This window comes from Chiloscyllium plagiosum, chromosome 16, assembly GCF_004010195.1.
Source record: "Chiloscyllium plagiosum isolate BGI_BamShark_2017 chromosome 16, ASM401019v2, whole genome shotgun sequence".
Lineage (NCBI taxonomy): Eukaryota > Metazoa > Chordata > Chondrichthyes > Orectolobiformes > Hemiscylliidae > Chiloscyllium > Chiloscyllium plagiosum.
Window position 1 is genome coordinate 35,421,020 of NC_057725.1, and position 22,345 is coordinate 35,443,364.

A 22,345-nucleotide genomic window follows, 5' to 3' on the forward strand; every position below is an offset into this window, starting at 1 on the left:
AGATGATGGCACTAACACTCTGGAATGCATAAATTCTTTAACCCTCTTCAACATTGCTGACCATTTCTCCAGACCATTGCACTGCACTGACCCAGGTGCCCACTTTGGATTGGTAAGATTTAATGCTATGCTGTCCTCTGGTAGACTTGAAGGAAGAGAATGGCCCTCCTTTGCATCACCCTATTCACCAGGACTTACAGGGTCTTGTTGGTGAAACAGGGAGCTAACTTCCCTTTCTCGTCATCTCCAGAGCAATTCATCTCACACAGGAACTGTGAAGGGAAACTCTAGAATGACAGTACTTGACCTGGTGCACAGCTGTGATTTAAAAATGTGACAGTAGTCCATATACTCCCACCACAAGATAACACAGTGCCATACAGCAAAGTAGTTGGGAACTATAGTGGCATGGTACATAGTTAATGAGACAAGCTGCAGAGAACAGCACCCGTTAGAGCTCACAGGTGAAACCCTCCAAATAATTCCCCAAATTTGATACTTCTTCAATTTCAAGTAAATTTCAGCTATTTAACATTACTGGTTGTATCACACTTTCGGCTAATGGAATGAGAGGCCAACATACAACAATGCTGAGCCAGTAAATAGTCTCTTGATAGTTTCAGTCTGAAACTGGAAAGCTGAAAGAAACTGCATAAAGACTGGCAGGAGATCTGAAATTCACACTGAGGGCCTCACAAGAACTTACTGAGGGAATCAATGGCTTTGTGGTATTCGCACTGAAAAGAACTATTAACCTAGAGACCCAAGAAATGTTCTGGGACACGGGATTGAGTCCTGCCAAGGCAGATGGTAAAATTTGAATTCAATTTATTTAAAAGTCTGGAATTAAGAGGCTAAAGTTGACCATGAAACCATTGTTAATTCTCAGCGGAAAAAGAATGTCGAACTCACTGATATCCTTTAGAGAAGAAAACTGCCATCTTTACCTTATCTTGTCTAAGTGTGACTCCAGACCCACAGCAATACAGTTGACTCTTAACTGCCTTCTGGGCACTAAATGCTGGCCTAGCCAGTGATGCCTACAACCTGTGAATTAATTTTTTTTTAAATTAAAAATCTACCACTGTCCACCAAATGCTGACTGAAATACCAGGCAATTTCTGTTTTCAGAGTTACAAATCACACAACACCAGATTATAGTCCAACAGGTTTAACTGGGAGCACTGCTCCTTCATCATCAACCACCTGATGAAGGAGCAGCGCTCTGAAAGCTAGTGCTTCCAATTAAACCTGTTGGACTATAACCTGGTGTTGTATGATTTTTAACTTTGTACATCCCACTCCAACACCGGCATCTCCAAATCTGTTTTCAGATGCTATCTTTACCTTTAAGATCATCAAAATTTAATCTACAGTGAGAAAATTAGATGGAAAGTGATGGTCCTGGTTATTATTTTAGATTACTATGTTCTAATAAAAGAGTTTTTATATGCTTCCTTATATAATTGTTTTAAAGAAGTTAAATCAAAATGCACTCACTATTTAAATATGCTCAATACAGTGCTTCTTCATATTATTGCCCTGATTATAGCTAACACCTCACAGCTAATAATAATTAGACATTTAATTTAATTGACCAACAAGTTTAAGCCATGTTGCAGTTAGAATGAGAGATATATGTATATATTATATTTTAATCCTGTCATTGTTTTGGAGCATCACTAACTGGGCACGATATTAGTTACCCTTGAGAAGGTGGTAGTGAGCTGCGTTCTTGCATCATTATAGCCCATGTGCTGTGGGCAGACCCACAATATGGCAATCCAAAATATTTAATTTCTTTGAAATATAAATGACACCAGTTTGGTACCAGAATAAAACCAATCAATGAGAGATAGCGGCATAAAATATAGGTTAAAAACATATTCAGGTAGTCGAGCACACATCCTGGCCACCTTATCACTTTCTGTTCCATCTTTCTAAGCTTAAAGAAAGGAAAGTACTCCAAACCACCTTCTAACAATAAAGTAAAAGTACGAGATTAGAGCTTGTGCTGAACTGTGACAAGTCATTGGTAGTAAAGTGCTATGGGAGGACGTGCATTCATGAAAGGTGCAATATAAAAAGCTTTCTTTCTTTCTTATTTTCTATAATTCTATATGTTCAGAGCTTTATCCTGACTGAACGGATTGGTTATTAACCCTCATATGATTGCTATGGGATTCAGCCTGGTAATTCTGAGTAATTGCAAGTGAGGTGAATGGAAAAGCTGATCGTGATATGAAGTTGGCATTCAGAACGTAACATGGGTATTTTTTGAAAATACTTAATTTATGGCTGTCACTTATCTAGCTGTTGATCAGCCAACTGTTCTACTACCAAAAACTTTCTAAAATGTTAACAGGAAGCATATTAATGATACTGACCCATTGCCACTCTTACTTCAGGATCTCACAATTAGTTTGGAATTGGTTTAAAAGTTGGGGAATTTTGTTTAATAGCCAAGGAAATCTCAGTATTGAAACTATGCTGTGTATCATACTGCCTGCCTAGTTTCCAACTTTAGATGGTTTCATTCCACAACAAAACAGAAAATAAAGTGAAAAGTGGGCAGGATTGTATTGCTGCCATGCAGACACTAAGTATATAACTACTTTCTGATATAAATTTGCAGAATATTGAAATTTGTGCTTTGTCCAATTCTCACAGAGCCAGCCGTACCCAGTCTGGATACCCTTTTAACTGAACCATTTTGCGGCATCAGTGACAGACAGCTAAATGCCTGGCCAAATCAGCTTGGGGGTGGCCCACGAAAGGGATACCTCTCTGGTGACTTCCTAAAAAGGGAACTCAGCTCATTCAGCTGTTTTATTGGGGCCAAGTGCCAAACACATTGAAGAAAACCCACAGAACACAATACTGCCTTTATTCAGCATCCACTATTCCATATTTTTAAAACGATTTACATAAAAAAGTAGCCATGAGTGAAAATAATACAAAGCTTGCTCAGCATCTGCTTGCACCTGAGAGGAAGCTGGAGCATTTTAGAAATATTTTGCTGATTTTTTTTTCCCTCCCCCCAGCCTTTCAATACCATTTTGTTAATACCTCCAATATATACTGACAAAGACCACAGTGTCTTTTTTTATGGGTTGAAAACTTTACTGGCATCTAAAAGAACAGGGTAGTTGAAGCAAAATATATAAGCCTAACGGTTTTACCAAGGGCCGGGTTCAAAGACTGTAAATTTGGTTTCACTCCAATGCAAGATGTTTGTAGAACCACACTGCAATACTGTATTTAAACTGAATGCATGGTAATACTTTGAAGAATATGCCAACATTTAAACACCTTGAAAAGGAATCTTTATTTTTAAATCTAAAGACGAAACAATTAGTTTGTTTTCAACTCACACCAGCTTATTGATGTTTCTGTTTTGGACAACACATATGCACAGATTTACACAATAAGGATTGAGCACAAAAACAGAGTCATAGAGATGTACAGCAGGGAAACAGACCCTTCAGTCAAACTCATCCATACTGACCAATTACCCTAACCTAATCTAGTCCCATTTGCCAGCACTTGGCCCATGTCCATCTAAGCCCTTCCTAATGATATACCCATCCACATGCCTTTTAAATGCTGTACCAGCATCTACCACTACCACTGGCAGCTCATTCTATACATGTACCACCCTCTGTGTGAAAAAGTTGCCCCTTAGGTTCCATTTAAATATTTCCCCTCTCACCCTAAACCTATGCCCTCTAGTTCTGGACTCCCCCACCCCAGGGAAAAAGACCTTGTCTGTTTATCCTAACCATGCCCTCATGATTTTATAAACCTCGATAAGGTCACTCCTCAGCCTCCAATGATTAGATTAGATTACTTACAGTGTGGAAACAGGCCCTTCGGCCCAACAAGTCCACACCGACCCGCCGAAGCGCAACCCACCCATACCCCTACATCTACCCCTTTAACCTAACACTACGGGCAATTTAGCATGGCCAATTCACCTGACCCGCACATCTTTGGACTGTGGGAGGAAACCGGAGCACCCGGAGGAAACCCACGCAGACACGGGGAGAATGTGCAAACTCCACACAGTCAGTCGCCTGAGTCGGGAATTGAACCCGGGTCTACAGGCGCTGTGAGGCAGCAGTGCTAACCACTGGGCCACCGTGCTCCAGGGAAAACAGCCACAGTTGATTCAGCCTCTAGCTCAAATCCTCCAATTCTGGCAACATCTATGAAAATCTTTTCTGAACCCTTTCAAGTTTCACAACATCCTTCCAATAGGAAGGAGATCAGAATTGCATGCAATATTTCTGAAAGTGGCTGAACCAACATCCTGTACAGCTGCAACATGACCTCCCAACTACTATACTCAATGTTCTGACCAATAAAGGAAAGTATATCACATGCCTTCTTCACTATCCTATCTACCTGCAACTCTACTTTCAACAAACTATGAAACTGCACTCCAAAGGTCTCACTCTACTTTCAACAAACTATGAAACTGCACTCCAAAGGTCTCTTTGTTCAGCAACACTCACTAGGACTTTACCATTAAGTGTATAGGTCCTGCTAAGATTTGCTTTCCCAAAATGCAGCACCTCCCATTTATCTAAATTAAAGTCCACTGCCACTCCTCAGCCCATTTGGCCTATCTGATCAAGATCCCATTGTAATCTGAGGTAACGTTCTTCACTGTCCACTACACCTCCAAATTTGATGTCATCTGCAAACTTACTAACTATACCTCCTATGTTCCCCCAAATCATTTATATAAATGATGAAAAGTAGTGGATACAGAACCGATCCTTGTGACACATGACTGGTCACAGGCCTCCAGTCTGCAAAACAACCCTCCACTACCACCCTTGTACCTTTGAGCCAGTTCTGTGTCCAAATGGCTAGTTCTCACTGTAGTCCATGAGATCTAACCTTGCTAACCAGTCTCCCATGAGGAACTTTGTCGAACGCCTTACTGAAGTCCATATAGATCACATCTCCCACTCTGCCCTCTTCAATTAGAACATAGAGCATTGAACATTACAGCGGAGTACAGGCCCTTCGACCCTCAATGTTGCGTCGATCTGTGGAACCAATTTGAAGCCTGTCTACACTACACTATTCCATTCTCATCCATATGCTTATCCAATGACCACTTAGATGCACTAAAGGTTGGTGAGTCTGCTACTGTTGCAGGCAGTGCCTTCCATGCCCTTACTATGCTCTGAGTAAAGAAATTACCTCTTACGCCTGTCCTATATCTATCACCTCTCAGTTTAAAGCTATGTCCCTCATGCTAGCCATCACGATCCAAGGAAAAAGGCTCTCGCTATCCAACCTATCTAACCCATTGATTATCTTACATGTCTCAATTAAGTCGCCTCTCAACTTTCTTCTCTCTAACAAAAATAGCCTCAAGTCCCTCAGCTTTTTCTTGTAAGACCTTCCTTCCATACCAGGCAACATCATCATAAATCTCCTCTGAACCCTTTTCAAAGCTTCCACATCCTTCCTATAATGTGGTGTCCAGACTGTATGCAATACTCCAAATGTGGCTGCACCAGAGTTTGGTTCAGCTGTAGCGTAATCTCATGGTTCTGAAACTCAATTCCTCTACCAATAGAAGCTAGCACACAGTATGCCTTCTAAACAACCCTCTGAACTTGGGTGGCAACTTTCAAGGATCTATGTACCTGGACACCGAAATGTCTTTGCTCATCTACACTAACAAGAATCTTACCATTAGCCCAGTACTCTGCATTCCTATTACTCCTTTCAAAGTGAATCACCTCACACTTTTTCACATTAAACTCCATTTGTCACATCTCAGCCCAGCTCTGCAGCTTATCTATGTCTCTCTGTAATCTACAACATTCTTTGTCACTATCCACAACCCAACCGACCTTAGTGTCATCTGCAAATTTACTAACCAATCCTTCTTTGCCCTCATTCAGGTCATTTATATAAATAACAAATAACAGTGGACCCAAAACAGATCCTTGCAGCACCCCACTAGTAATTGAATTCCAGGATGAATATTTCCCTCTACCCTCTGTCTTCTTTCAGGTAGTCAATTTCTGATACAAACAGCCAAATCACCCTCAATCCCATGCCTCCGCAATAGCCTACGGTGGGGAACCTTATCAATTGCCTTACTGAAATTCATATGCACCACATCAACTACTTTCCCCTCAAGCACCTGTTTGATCACCTTCTCAAAGAACTCAATAAGATTTGTAAGGCACATCCTAGCCTTCACAAAACCATGCTGACTATCCCTAATCAATGTATTCCTCTCTAGATGATTATAAATCCTATCTCTTATAACTCTTTCCATGCTTTTCCCATAACCAAAAATCACACAAACCTGTTGGACTATAACCTGGTGTTATTTGGAAGCACTAGCTTCCGGAGCGCTGCTCCTTCAGCAAGTGGTTGTCCTGATGAAGCTAGTGCTTCCAAATAAACCTGTTGGACTATAACCTGGTGTGTGTTTTTCAACTTTGTACACCTCAGTCCAACACCAGCATCACCAAATCATGACTACCATCGACACCACTAACAGCTGGCTCAAAGTGGAGAGGATCTCCAAGAAGAGACAACCATCTGATGAAGGAGCGGCACACCGATAGCTAGTGCTTCCAAGTAAACGTGTTGGACTATAACCTGGTGTTGTGTGATTTTTAACTTCCCACAACCGAAGTAAGGCTCACAGGTCTATAATTTCTAGGATTGTCTCCACTTCACTTCTTGAACAAGGGAACAACATTTTCTATCCTCCAGTCTTTTTTTTTAACTTCTTCAAAAAACAGATACAATTAAACAAAATATGGATCAGTCTCTTTGGACAATTTATGAAGAGTACATCGTGGAACATTGATAATTGAACAGTTGATTCCAGAATTCCAGTGGCTTACAGAAGTCTGCTGAAATCCTTTTGTCCTGCTTCCTTTGGTTGGTGATTGGTTGGCAGTACTTAGAGCAAGTCTTGTTTCCTTTTGACTGACTTAGCTGGCTTCTCACATTCAGAGCAAGTAAATAATTTTACCTGCAATACAAAGGTGATGGTGGCTCTTTGTTTGTGATCTTCACAGTACACACACAGCTTGAACCAAGGCTAGTACACACAAACTTAAGTTTGCTGGCACATTTTCCTTCACAAGCACACAATGACTAGGGCTGCAGTTGGTTTTAAACCTTTTTTTTGTTTATATTCCTATTAGGGAAAAAAAACACACAAATACATTTGCAAGAGATGGCTTGCTGCTGAACGGGAGGAAGATAATCAGCTTCCCTGTTATCTCTTCCTCTTCAATCTCTCTCGCTCTCTTTGTTTGCTGTTTTCCTGATATTCTACAGCTGTGAGATTCTATGCTTACATACAATAAGCGTATGTTTTCTTGTCTGTTGCTGTTCACATTTAAAAGAATACATTTTGGAGTTATAAGTTAAACATTTTGATTGTACTTTGGTTCTGATTTGTCACCATAATGGAAAGGAATAACATGAATAACACCACCCAAACAGAAATAGCAATAAACCATATAAAAATCCACAGCATAATGCACACAGGCACAGTTAATGTTGAAATAAACACAAATTAACTCTAGCTGCCTGGCTGAATGTGGGAGCTTAAAATCCATAAAGTTACTGACATGCCCTGAAGTTGCCAGGATGTGATAGGTTAAAATTTAACTTACTCACTTCAGTAGGGAACCCAATTGCTCAAAACTGGCAGGGTCCTTGTCAGCGAATCAGTCCTGGTGATGTAAATCAGACCTCATTGCAATATTTACTTGGAGGCCTGAGAAGGAAGCAAATAGCCAGTTTCCTGTCAGGCCAGCACAATGCTGAACTGGATCGGTGCCAAAGAATCTCTTAAAGGGAAATATGATTTGGAGATGCTGGTGTTGGACTGAGGTGTACAAAGTTAAAAATCATACAACACCAGGTTATAGTCAAACAGGTTTAATTGGAAGCACTAGCTTTCAGAGCGCAGTTCCTTCATCAGGTGGTTGTGGAGTACACGATTGTAAGATACAGATTTACAGATTCTGTGTCTTACAATCTGATGAAGGAGCAGAACTCCGAAAGCTAGTGCTTCCAATTAAATCTGTTGGACTATAACCTGGTTTTGAGTGATTTTTAACTTTAAAAGGGAAATTATTGCCATTTCTTTTCTTCATTTTCTTGTGGAGCCAGGAAAAGGAAGACTTGTAGCAATTAAATCGCAAGTCTGAATTCAGTGAAGATGAAAGTAACTTCATGTTGTCTTGAATCTAATTTCTTCCTGACTTCATGATCTGCTCTAACATACAGGGTGCAGATGATGCCTCACTTCTCTATCAACATGAATGTACCTCCTTGTGCCTTTGAGATACTCAACAAGTACAAACCTGCTTAGCCATTGATGAAGACCAGAAGGACATTGGTGCTAATGAAGACATAACATCTCTTGAATTCACACACACACTCTGCAGCCAGAGAACATGTTAAGGAAGTTAAAGTGTATCTTAATGGAGGTATAGATCATGCATGAATTCTGCTGCAGCAACCAGAATGTTAACAGGCATAGAAACAAAACTCTTGCTGCATTGGAAAATCTGAAGCAAAGTCCACATTCAATGCAAAAGTTCAGCAAGGGATCTGGCTCCTACTTCACAAAACTTGCTGCAAATTGGGAAGTCCATCCTCTGCAGCATGAAAGATGAACAATTCCATAAGCACATTTATGAACCTAACCATGATTCAGACTCTAGATTAGAGTGGGGCTGGAAAAGCACAGCAGGTAAGGCAGCATCCGAGAAACAGGAAAGTTGACATTTTGGGCAAAAGCCCTTCATCAGGAAGGGCTGCCTGACCTGCTGTGCTTTTTCAGCACCACTCTAATATTGACTCTAATCTCCAGCATCTGCAGTACCCACTTTCGCCACGATGCAGACTCTGCTGGTCAATATTGCAGCTTCTATTGCAACAGCAGAATAAATTGAAATTTGGCTGAATGGCTCACTCTTCCTTGCTGTACATCTCTATGATTGTGTGAGAGCATGAACTTGTTTGGAAATTTGATGAAAATGAATTTGTGATCTTACTAAATCCATTATTTTGTAGTTCTCTGCCACTAATCTATTATCTCGTGTATTTTCTGTTGATGTAAATATTTAAATAGCAATGATACAGGTCTTCATTTAAGTGTTAACAGAGGTTTAATGTTCAACATTTGCAATTTAAGATCACAAATTAAACAGTAATGAGGGCCTTGACATTATAACTTACAAATGAACCTGGCTATTTGCACATCAGTGCCAGATTAAAGGTTGAAATTAGATTCTGTGAGACTTACCAGGAAAATGTACTGGAATGTTTCAAAATTGAGGTACGATACAATCAATTTGACCTTAGAATCCATGAAAATAAAAGGCTGAAGTACCAATTAGCTGTACTGAGACATAATGAACAAATGCACCATTGAACATCATATTGACCATATAAATCAGGAAAGATCAAGCCGGTATTGAGTTGGTGAATTTAAGGTTTCTAGCAGTTATTGCCTTGCACCATCATCCCTTTTTTAATTTTATTACAGCCCCCCCCCCTTTGTTTTAGTTCATTGTTCCCCCATTCATTGCTTCTGCATTTGCTTAAAGTCTGTTACATTCAGCTCTGGCTTTCACACATTCTGGCGAAAGGATATCTACTTCCATCATTATGGATAATAGTAACTTCTCTAAAAGATTGGGCTTTGTAACATGAGGAATAATAAAAATCTGGAAAAAGGACCATTTCCCAAGATCCTATGTCTAGTTTCATTGCAAGCAGGATTTTGTGGTGTGACCTATTTGCTCTCAAGAGATAGTTTGGTAATTTAGATATTAAAATGAGACTGTGGCCCTTCATTTTAACAGTGACTCAATTTTTCATTCCCCTCATCTGAGTTTTTCTGATCTCAGAAAACACATCTGCGGAAGGGGCAATAATGATGGTATGGATAAGTAGGAGTATATGTTTCAAGCTCAAGAAATTACCAGTATATCCATGGCTGGTGTCCTCTGATCATCCCCTGATTCCTTCCCATTTCCCACTTCCCATCCACTCCCACCCCACCCACACACCTGTGTGCAGTCCCCCCCACAAAACTTATCAAAACTCTAAACATACACCTACCTGGCCATCATAAAGTGCTCACTCTCAAGCTAAATTTGTTTTACATATTTTCCCATTTATCAATCAGTCAGCCTATTTATCATGGTAGCTTTGGATTGGAATCCTCCAGGAAAGAAAATATATCCTGCAGTTTCTTGAAAACCAATATTTCCTTGTTTCTCATTCCTAACTTCATTTCCACACCCAGAAGGTGCTTCAGAAGAAAAGATTGGGGCCTTTAACACTGTTTCCAATCCCATCATTATGTTTCTGTTATTGTTAAGGTAACTACAACTGAAGTAGATAGTAAAGTACCACACATTCTACACCATTGAATGGGTAGCCTTGTATAATATCCGCATGGAAATATTTAATCTTTTTCCATTACTTTTACATGTTCTATCTACATTTCTGTTGAGATTTGGTTGTAAATTCTATTTGGTTGCAAAACAAACTCAGAGTTTTATGGTCTCTTACCCGTAATCAACCTGACAAAACATTTGACAGTGTTTGACGTGGTGAGGTAGCTGAGGAGGGTAGAAATGAGAAACATGAGGGGATTGGGGTTTTAAATAGTTAGGAATGAGATGTAGATATGCCTGCCAATGAGCTGTTAGTTGCACTGGAAGCAGACGGATGAGGCCTTATTGGAATGGAGGTAGATCGTTTAACTAGTTCACTCTGAAATCAGCTGCCTCTTTTCTCATAGAATCCCTAGTGTGGAAACGGGTCATCTGGCCCAACAAGTCCATACCGACCCTCTGAACAGTAACCCACCCAGACCCATTCCCCCCACCCTATTACCCTACATTTACACCTGACTATTGCACCTAACCTACATATCCCTGAACACTATGGGTAATTTAGCATGGCCAAATCACCTAACTTCCACATCTTCAGATTGTGGGAGGAAACTGGAGCACCCGGAGGAAACACAAACCAGGGGAGAATGTGCAAACTCCACAGTTGCCAGAGGCTGGAATTGAACCTGGGTACCTGGTGCTGTGAGGCAGCAGTGTTAACCACTGAGCCACCATGTTACCGCTGCTTTTGATAACAGTTCTGCCTCCAGACAAATTATGGCCATCTTTCATGGAAGGTCTCATTTGTGGGCAGTGGTTGAGATAGACAAGGAATTGTGATGGCTGGGTAACCCTATTTCCTGCTTCTGCCATGAAATCTGGCTCTTTAAGTATACCTTTCAACTTGCTTTCCTCCCTTTTTTTTATCATCAGTAAATATACTGTCTCCCACCATCCAGGTCATTAGCATTGTAAATAATTGAGATGCCAGCAGTGGTTCCAGTGATACCCCACTTGTTACAGTTTGCCAATTTGAAAATAACCTAATTTTACTGACTCTTTGTTTCTTGTTAGTTAGCCAACATTCCATCTATTTATGGAATAGTACTCACAGTAGCATGAACTCATGCCTTGTACAATAACTTTTTCTGAGGCACCTAGTTTCATGCCTTTTGAAATCTAGATACACTGATTATGTTGGTTGTCTTCTAACCACCCAATGTTTTACATCTTCAGAGAACTCTTAAAAAAAAACAAATCCATTTTGAACCCTGACTAATTGTATTATAATTTGTAGGTGCCGGTGTTGGACTGGAGTTAAAAATCACACAATACCAAGTTATAGTCCAATCAGTTTATCATAATTTCATAAAATCATAATATAATTAGAAATCACACAACATCAGGTTATAGTCGAACAGGTTTATTTGGAAGCACTAGCTTTCGGAGCTCTGCTCGTTCATCGGGTAGCTCCTTCATAACCACCTGAAGGAGCAGCACTCAGAAAGCTAGTGCTTCCAAATAAACCTGTTGGACTATAACCTGGTGTGTGTGATTTCTAATTATATTATGATTTTCTAAATGTTCTCCTCCTATTCCCTTAGTAATAGATTCCAGCGTTAGCATTTATTAAGCAATATCTGAATGTTGCCAAGATCTTGTTGTGTACAGGCACGGACAGCTTCAGTTTCGAAGGATACTGAACATAGTTTGCTGATGATTGCACATTCTAACTTTTGAGCTTATTTTGAAAGGAAAATCATTGATGAAGCAGCTGAAGATAACTGGCCCAGACACTATGCTAAAAAGCTCCTCTAACAATGTCTTTTAGCTGATATGATTGCCACCAACAACCACAATTATTTTCCTTTGTGCTAAGCATGATTCCAAATAATGGAAACAATTACCCACTAATTCCAACTAACATCAATTTTGCTAAGGCTCCTTAAAGTCACTATTACCTCACATCTGTAACTGAACTCATTTGTCCATGTTTTATGCTTGGATCAGGGATGTCATGAGGTCTGGAACTGAGTGGTCATAAAGTATTTACAGCATGGAATGAGGTCCTTCAGCCCAATATGTTCACACCAGTCACAAACATCCATCTAGTCTAATCCTATTTCTAGCACTTGGCCCATAGCCTTTTATGCAATGATGGTTTAAATGTTTATCTAAATAGTTCTTAAAAACCTTGAGGGTTTCTGCCTCATGACCCTTTTAGGCAGTGGGTTCCAGATGCCCTCAACCATTTTGATGAATTTTCTTTTCATCAAACCCCCTCTAAAACTCCCACTTCCTTACCTTAAAACTGAGCCTATAGTTATTGACCCCCGACAAAAAGGAAAAAATATTTCTCCATTCAACCTACCTACACCCTTCAGAACTTTGTACACCTCGATCAGATCACCCCTCAGTCTTCGCTGCTCTAAGGAAAACACCACAAAACTCTCATCTCTCTTCACAGTTGAATTGCTCTAGATCACAAAATATCCTGGTGAATCTCTTCTGTACCTATCTTTGTATAGTGTGGTGACCAGAAATGCACACAGTAGTCTAGCTGTGGCCTAACTAACATTTCATACAGGTCCATCATAACCTTTTTGCTCTTGTATTCAATGCCTTTACCAATAAAGGCAAATATCCCATGTACCTTATTAATTACCTTATCCACCTGGCCTGCTGCCTTCAAGGGTCTATGGACATGCACACCAAGGTCCCTCTGGTCCTGTGTACCTACTGGGGTCCTACCACTCAACATGTACTCTATTCGAAAATGTAACACCTCATACTTTTCAGGATTAAATCCTATTTGTTACTGTTCAGCCCATTGACCAGTTTGTGAATGTCATCTTGTAGTCTAGTGCTTTCTTTCTTGCTATTTACCATGCCACCAAATTTTGTGTCATTTGCGAACTTACTGATCACACCTCCTACTTTCAGTAAGGGACCCAACACCAAACCCTGTGGTACACCAGTGGACAAATATTTCCAGTCACAAAAACACTGCTTGACTATCACCCTCTGATTCCTGCCTCTAAGGCAATTTTGGATTCAACTTGCCAAATTGTGCTGGATTCTAGCAGTTCTTTGTTTCTTAACTAGCTTATCATACAACACCTTGTCAAAAACCTTACTGAAGTCAGTGCAGACTGCATCAACTGCACTATCATTTACACGCATAGTTATCTTATCAAAAAATTTAATTAAATAGTCTCAGTGAACCACAAATCATTGCTTCTTAACTATTCCTTCATATCAAGTCAAGAATAGAACTGATAAAGACCAGCCTGCAGAAAGGACAACCAATCCTACACTTTTAAGTGGCTCATTCAACAGCACAATTGTTGATTCATTTTGTTTTGGGAAGAATTTGTTGCAGAATGTAGAAGAAAAGTAGAAACGAGGAACAAAATCCTTCTTCCCAAAAATCACATGCTCTGGTAACCACTCCAAAAAGACCTAGCAGCCATTCACATTGCATTAAAGTATGTCTTGTTTTTTTCTGGCAACATCAATTATTGCTAGACTTCACATTCTGGTAATCATTAACTGTTCTATCACTGAAAAATACATGAATGTATGTTTTGAAAGAAATCATTCAAAGTTCCTTCAATAAAAACATGTTATAGTGAATCTAATGTTACTTAATGCAATCAGGTAACTCGATTACTTTAATTTAAAATCATAAGTTCCTTCAGTAAAGCAAATGCTTGATCCTGAAATTATAGAACATTCTCATAACTGAAAATGTATTAGAATCAATTGATCACCAGCTACCACCATACCAACCCCCAGTCTCTTCATTCCAGCAGATTTCAGTACCAAGATTTAACATTAACTCAGGCAATACTAGCCAAAGTCAGTGCGAGAAAGTCAAACTGTTAAAACAGTCAAGTTAACATCTCTAAACATTTTGTTTATAATTTAAGTATAATATTTTTATTTTCATGCCAGAAAAAAATGAATAATCTGTTGATTATTTGTTTAATTAATTTAACTAATTATAAAGTGTAAAGATTAAGCATCACCTACCGAAACAACTTCAGGCTCAATTCACCAACTGTTCATATGATCTGGTCAGCTTAATGTGATCATTTCTGTAACAAACTACTTACCTTATCTTCCTCAAATTACTCAGCTCCCCACCAATCAAGTTTGTGTGTCAAACATAACCTGAAATCCCCTGGGCTGACCCTATCCAGTGCATGTATGGTCCATGCAGGTCAAGCAACTCCTACATTTTATCCACAATCTACTTTGTTTACCTAGTTTCAGCCGGATTAAAAATAGTAGTGTGACAATAGGGAACAACACTTCTGAAATAACAATGATCTATGGCTTCCACCTCTCTTCATTATCTTGCAACCCCTGCTGAAAACATGCATGTGCAAAGATCAGAAGGATATGAATGGACATGGCTGGAATATCCCATACAGTATAATATTTTGTTGACTTTCACAGTCAAAGTTTGCCTGTGCAGATCACAGACAGGCTAAATAAAAGAGAAAGGGGAATAAGTAACATGAGGCATGGAAAGAAATGAACTTAAGGATAATTTGATTTTTTTCAAAATTTATAGAGAGGAACATTAAGATGGGTATTCAAGATATCCATTAATCTGCACTGATGTCTTGCTATAACAGAGGGATTAAAAGCAGATATTTTAAACAGTTAATTACAGGATGTGAAGACTTAATGCCAAGGCTTAGTCTTGTTCATTGCACATCAGCACAAAGGCTCAGTGTTTGAACAGATGCTTCTCATTGTGTGCCAGGGAGAGGAATTTCTAACGTGCTCCTGTGTGGCAAAATCATACAATTCTGGAATCTGGTGTGAAAGGTTAGTCAGTCCTAATATCCCATTGGTTTGCTAACATGACAGAAAATGTCAGTTATAGGTTTAATAAATATTCATGAAGTGCATAAGAAGAGGACTAAAACAAAGATCTGAACCATTTTTTGCTTCTGGATCAAGTTTGCAAAGCTGGGATAATTCCTGGCTCCACGAATCCAACCTATAAAATTGACTGTCTGGACATCAGATTTTCTGTCTGGGATGGGCTGTGTTAGCAGCCAAGAGAGGGAACTCCGGAAGAACTGAGGAGGCTGCCTGTCATGGAAATGGCTGAATGCCAGACCTGCCTCAGGGACCCAGCATGCTGCCAATGTTTAAACATAAAGAATAAAACATGAAACAACCTTCCAACCCTCATCCTTCTCACACTCTGCAACATCCCCCATGCTCTGTCCATGCCAATGTTTGAGAAGCTATGCCCCCATTCTTTGTCCTTACTCCTTCCAGACCAACTTGCCTGGTATCCAACATGGACAGATGTAAGGACCAAAAAGACACGAGATAAACTGAAGTTTTAATAAATAATGTTTGAAATGCCTATTGGAGATTTTGACATATTGAAGAAAAACACTGAATCATAAGACACATTTACTACATTTACATTCCTTCAACTAAATAAAGCCTTATAACAAACATTTTGTTCAATTGTACAATCCCTCAAGACCAAAAACAAAAGTGTCCAGTGACAGCAAACTAAAATGAAACATCAGAGCACCGACAACTTAAAAGACAATGGAAATATTCACTAGTCCTGAAGATATAAGATGTCAATTAAACAACCATGGCCAACAATTAGCATTGAAATTCATAATGCTGTGACTAGGTGAGGAGGGGTGAATTGACTCCCTTCTTTTCAATTTCCCCAGATTGCCACATCAAAGATCTTATGTCCTTCATAGTTCAAAGCTATACCCCTCTCTTTAATAAAAATGTTACCCAATATTTATTGTTCCAGTAAGGTTATAAGTACAGGGTTTTCGCGAGTGAAAGAAAGAGCAATTTTATTACCCGGAAACCATGAGTAAATTTCACAAAGGTGCAACATCAAGCATCTATACATGCAGAGTTATGAAAGTTATGTGTGCACCAGAATGTGCTCTCAAATCAAAATGTGGATAAAGTACCCATGGAGGTATGAGTACTTGAGCTGGTGCAAGGTGCAGGAGACTGCCTTGCCATTGCTTCTTCCGAGGGGTCTGCGCCTTCTTCTTCAGAGATTGAGGAAGCTCAATCTGCGGGGCTGGTCTCTTCAGGCATGAGACGCATAGATCCTGCCCATGCTGATAGGAGACAACAGAGAATGAATTGCACAATAAGGGTAGAAGTTCAGACATGTTAAGAATATGCTCACCGTGCTGGTAATGGGGGAGCAGCATAACTCTTCACAATGAACCTTTGGTTACTGATTTGATTTGATTTGATTCATTATTGTCACATGTACCTAAGTACAGTGAAAAGTTTTGCTTTGTGCGCAGTACAGGCAGATCATATCATACAAAGTGCATTAGGGTAAAAGAACAGAGCGAAGAATGTAATATTACAGTTGCAGAGAAGGTGCATGAAAAGTGAGATCAATATTAATTTTAAAATTTGAGAGGTCCATTCAGAAGTCTGATAACATTGGGGAAGAAGCTGCTGTTCTTAGTGTCATAGAGTCCTCCAACATGGAGATAGGCACTTCAGCCCAAAATGGTCGATGCCAACCAAAATGTCCATCCATTCTAACCCAATTTCCCTGCACTTGGCCAATATCCTTGTCAACCTTTCCTATCCAGGTATTTGTCCAAATGCCTTTTAAATGTCGCTAATGTACCTGCCTCAACCACTTCCGCTAGCAGAATCTGTTGAATCCATTGGTACGGATGTTTAAGCTTTTGTATTTTCTGCCTGATGGAAGAAGTTGGAAGAGATTATAATCAGGGTGGGAGAGATATTTGATTAAGTTGGCTGCCTTTCCGAGGCAGCGAAAAGTATAGGTGGACATGGATCATGGATTGAGACATGGAAGTCTTGGCATCACAAGTGATCACTGTCCTCTCCTGCTAAGGCAAAGGCATCTTACTACCCATCTTGCCTTTCTATCCCCTAATATAGGCATTTTTCTTCTCATGGAAAGAGGCAAAAAGGGCTCAGCTGGCACAGCTGTTAGTGCTAGTGCAGGCAGGGAAAGGTGGTGAACTGTCCTGAATGAGTGAGTAAGAAGTACAGGTTGCATGCAGCATTAGTAATCTTGGGGTGATGGGGTAGATGAGTATGATTAAAGAAAAATTCTGCATGTAACTGTGAAAGCAGTAGACCATGAGACTTGGTAGGAGGTGGGTGTGGTGGTAGGGTCAGAATGTGAGGTAATAAACAGAAGATGGTGGTACTTATCCTTGCAGAGTGCATAAGGTCATTAACTTTCTTGCTACACTTCTGGGCATTCCTCAGATCATTGACAAGACATCAATCTGGTGGCAAATATAGACCTGGCAGATCGTATCTAGAGGACTCCTCCGGTATTCCTGAGCAAAGAGGGCAATTCTCCCGCCCACCATCCCATCCAGCAGGTCAGCAAGAAGTGGGATGTAACTTCTGATTTTTAGTCATGTCCTTTAGAATTATTCAATAACACGTTGTGAATGGCAGTGCCAAGCTTTCAGTGACTGACTTGGTGCATGGCTGGGATGTAACTACGGTGCTGGCAGAATGAACCTGTTAGATCCCAGCATCGGCAAATCCTTCCTTGACTGCTGAAGGCAAGACACAGGAACATAGGACCATAGCATTTTGGTGCACACACAGTGAGGTGAGCTGCAGAGAACTGTGTGAGATAATTTGTTAGAACTCACAGAGAAAAACCTTCCATAGCACTGTTACAATAGTGATAAATATGGGCTATTGAATTTTAATGGACTATTGAATATTCCATTCTATGATTGAGACTATTTAAGGAATAGTCATAGCACTGTTTATCAAACTTCCAAATGTTCTCTCATATGCAAACTTCAAAAATGACTCAAGTCTAAGATTTATTTCAAGAACAGCAGTGGTTTTGTACCAAATCCTACGAATCCTGGGAAACTATATACCTCATCCCAGTTTGAGAAAAAAGATCAAAACAAATATGTGATTTGTCCCTTTGTCATTGTTGTTTAAACTGAGAAAATACTGCATCTATGCAGTCATTGCCCCTTTTATCCTATTGCTATGGTCCTCATCTGACATTCATACATATTGATCAGTACACCATTTAGGTGAATGACTGCAAGATCAACTAAATTACCAAAGACCACAGATTCCCTGATATTCCTAGTTCAGTTCAGTATACTAGGCAGAGCACTTAACAACTGAGTTATGGGAATGTGGGAGCCTATTAACAAGACAGAAATCAATATGCATAATAATTCCACATTTTATTTGAATGCAAATATATTTCAAAGAAATTGCTGTCATAGCAGATAAGACTATCATGTGAAACAGCTTTCATTTCTGAAGATATGTAACTACAGGTAAGATTCATTCATGACTGCCCAATGCTAATCAATGATTTTAATCTCTCAGGAGATTGTTGGAATTACTCATATTATAAACATTACTGTACTATCATTTTAAATACAGAAAATTAAAAGCAAATTATATTCATTTAATACTTCCACTACATTGGTTATGTTCATCTAGAGTGCATGTTTACATCAGCATAATTAACTAAATGTAATCTATTTTTGTCTGAAAAGAAATTTCTGCAGCAAATTAAAGAAAATCACAAATTAAGTTATTAAGAGTAATATTTCTCCCCACATCCAATAAATGAAGATGAGAGTTTAAAAAACTTGTGTAGATAGCTCTCTCAGGCCATTAGTATAATTTGTAATACATACTAAGCAAAGAACAACACTGCCAAACTATAATATAAAGATTTACCACTCTAATACAAATCACAGGATATATTAATCACTTCAGTAATGAGGTCACAGTACAGTGACAGTTAATGTGTAGTTAGATGAATATGGGGGTGGGGACAGTTTTTGCTCCCCCACTCAAGAGCTTGTTGGAGATCTTCAACCAAAATTATCATAAATAAAAACAAACATGCTATATCAACTATAATTAAAAAGCTTGCAATAAAGAACTCAAAGATCTCCTATCATTGCATTTGATTATGTATTGGGATGAAATTCCTGTCTTTCTTTTTCAATGAACATGCCAACCCATGAAGAACAACAATTAAATCATTCCATTTGAATAGCACAAGAGATTTGCTAAAGATAATTCAGAGAATAATTCCTGTTGCTGGTGTTCATTGATCTCAGCTGACATCTTTGCACAATTTCTTCATGATTTATGGAAAACCAGTCAAAATGTTACAGGCTTATAGCATAGTAAGGTGCAGAAATCCGTGCATATTTTTTCATGGCATTACTGGCATTGATTAAGATGATTTGATTACAAGAATGAGCACCTCATAAATATGAGCAGGCAAGTTCTGTTTCTGAACTTGAGTTTGAACTTAAAACTTTCAATTTAGAACTTGAATTTAAACACAGAATGTAAAAATAGCTTTTTGGGGGTAATTGAAGTGTCTGATAATGTGCAGAAACCTATATACACTTGCAGCTAGTTTAAAAATACTATGTAATTCATGTAAAAAATTCCAACTTGTATGATATGTACATTTAATAGCTATACACTCAACTTACCTAAGCCTAAAGATTTCAGTGCATGTTGGCAGATGTCACATTTTTGGGAATATTACGTTTTCATAGAAATACTACTAGTGTTTCACCAGCGAAAATAAACAGAATACTGGTAAATTTCTATCCTGTGTATCGTGGAATGAACATGCTACGCATTTGAGCAGCAACTTGCAAGATTATTTGGAACCAGATGGAAAGAATCTAGGCCTCCATGACAAATATATAACTCCATATTGTATGAATATGTCAAGTTGGGTCAGGTGACCATTTTGGATTTACTGCAAACTGGAGAAGGCTCAGAGAGAGGAGACTATCTCAAGTCATGACAGGTAAGTTGCAGAGTGGTTGAAAATGGGGAACTCATATCATTTACTCACAAAGTTATGGTGAGGGCTGAAAAGAAATCTGTCAATGTCATTAGAAGAACAATTACTAATTGGCAATTTAACAAGATTCTGAACTGATGTACTCATGTCTGGTAAATAGGAAGTCAGTTTCATGCATGCAATACTCCAATGCAAAATCGAATACAGGTCGTTCTGCGCTAACGCATGTTTCGTTAACACAAATTTGCTGTAATGCGATTGACGAATTGGAGGCGCTCTTTCTAAAATGCGAGCTTTTAAAACATGTGATGGCTGTAACGCAATTACATGGCCAACACTTTACGTGCTGTTTCTAAAGCATAATTTTTCTCTAACACAGGGTTGCACAAGAACACGACCATCGAGTTATGGAAGAACTACCTGTAATGGACTTGTTAGATGTTTAGTCACAAGCTGTCACTCTGCCTTGTTGAAATACTTCTGTTTCTACAATATTACAGGAAACAAAAGTTGAATAAATTTCAATACTAACAAATTGTTCAATTTGACAGAGGTTGTACAATACTAGAGTGTCATAATAAATCAGTGACCTTTCAACACTGGAAACTTGATTCTCATCCAGCTCTGTAACATTGAGAATTGAACATCTCTCTGATGATGATTAGTGTTCTATGCATTGAAATTGGATGATTTCACCTAATTGCCAACTGAACTGCAATATTCAATTACTGTCAATGCATTTACAAACTTTCCACAAGTAACAGCACTTCTTTTAGAAGTAACGTCAAGACATCACAGATTAATAATAAAGTTGTAATATTCCATTAAATAACTGGCAAGAGAACAATAACTCACATCCAAATTTCTGTTGTATTTGGTACAATTATTCTATTTTGCGTTTGTGGGTATAAATATGAATATTTCCACAAAATAGTTATAGCTGAACAAACACATTGCCAACAGGTAGCTGTGTATTATTGGTAAACAACTGAAGGTCAGTCTAATAAGAGGGTGAGTTTTTTTTAATTTAAAACTATTCAGTTGAATTAAAGAAGAGAAAAGACATTTCTCTGTCAGAATCAACTGCAATCTAAACGATAGCCATTTCATTCAAATACTAATGTATTAGTTAAAGCCAATTGCAAATCTGAAATTACTTCAGAGCTACTAGCAAACAGTAAAACTATAGAAAAAAACTAACAATATAATTTACAACATGAGTACTTTAACATACTTCCTTCATTGCAACCATATACAATTCTCTGAGACACTCTTTCCTATAATTCAATGTTATACACTACACAACAGAATTCAGTACAAGAAAAAGATAAACCTTTTTAAAATTCCATAGTCACCTTGTCTGTTAGATATTTCTTAGTGATTTTTGGACTGAAATTGCACTTTAAAACTTCCTTCAAAACAGGAAATTAGAACAGAGTGAACTCCATCTAGTGGACTAACTTAGCAACCACATTGCAGCACAGAAAACACAGTGCATGATCTGTTTGGACAGAGAACAAAATAGCACATTCATGCAGAATCTTGATGTGGTCTTTAAGAAGTTAAAATAATATTTTCATGCAGCAAAGTAGCTAATTTGCACACAGCAATGTTTCACAAGCAGCGAATTAGATCAATGCTGAAAAGCCACAACTGCATTTTGTTGTTCTATGCATATTATCAGATGAGGCTTCTCCTGTAGCTGACTACAATGGGAGATAATGGAATCATGAACATTTCTGATTAAATCTCAGTGAATTACTATTTATTATGTTTTTGTTCAGAGGTATCATGATACTTGGAGCATCATACTCCTTTTAAATAAAGTCTTGGAATCTTTTACAGCTACCTGAACAGGCAGCTATAGGCTAAACTAAATGTCTGCCTGTTTCACTCTCCAGATAACCTTTAGCGAGGAAACAGACTGATCTTTTGATGTGGCACTTCATCCATGATTAATTGATCATATCCTTGCCACTGAATCACCAGATGGTGAATGTATGTCCTACTTCAGGGCATGGACATACATAGCAGTGGACATTTAAGAATAGTAGTGAAGAAGTGC

General features: G+C 38.8%; 1 long non-coding RNA gene across 2 annotated transcripts in view; it reads right to left on the reverse strand.

The window, feature by feature from the left end:
- The window catches only part of LOC122558048, a 41,122-nt gene extending 19,411 nt beyond the window's left edge, over positions 1–21,711 (reverse strand). The window contains exons 1-3 of one of the 2 annotated variants that reach the window (XR_006314022.1): positions 21,636–21,711; positions 20,701–20,766; positions 16,115–16,558 (exon numbers count right to left, since the gene is read on the reverse strand). This is a non-coding gene — a long non-coding RNA (uncharacterized LOC122558048). Of the gene's footprint in view, positions 1–16,114; positions 16,559–20,700; positions 20,767–21,635 lie in introns of those variants that run through there. The other variant, XR_006314023.1, reaches the window with a different exon arrangement.
- Between the last annotated feature and the right edge of the window lie 634 nt (positions 21,712–22,345).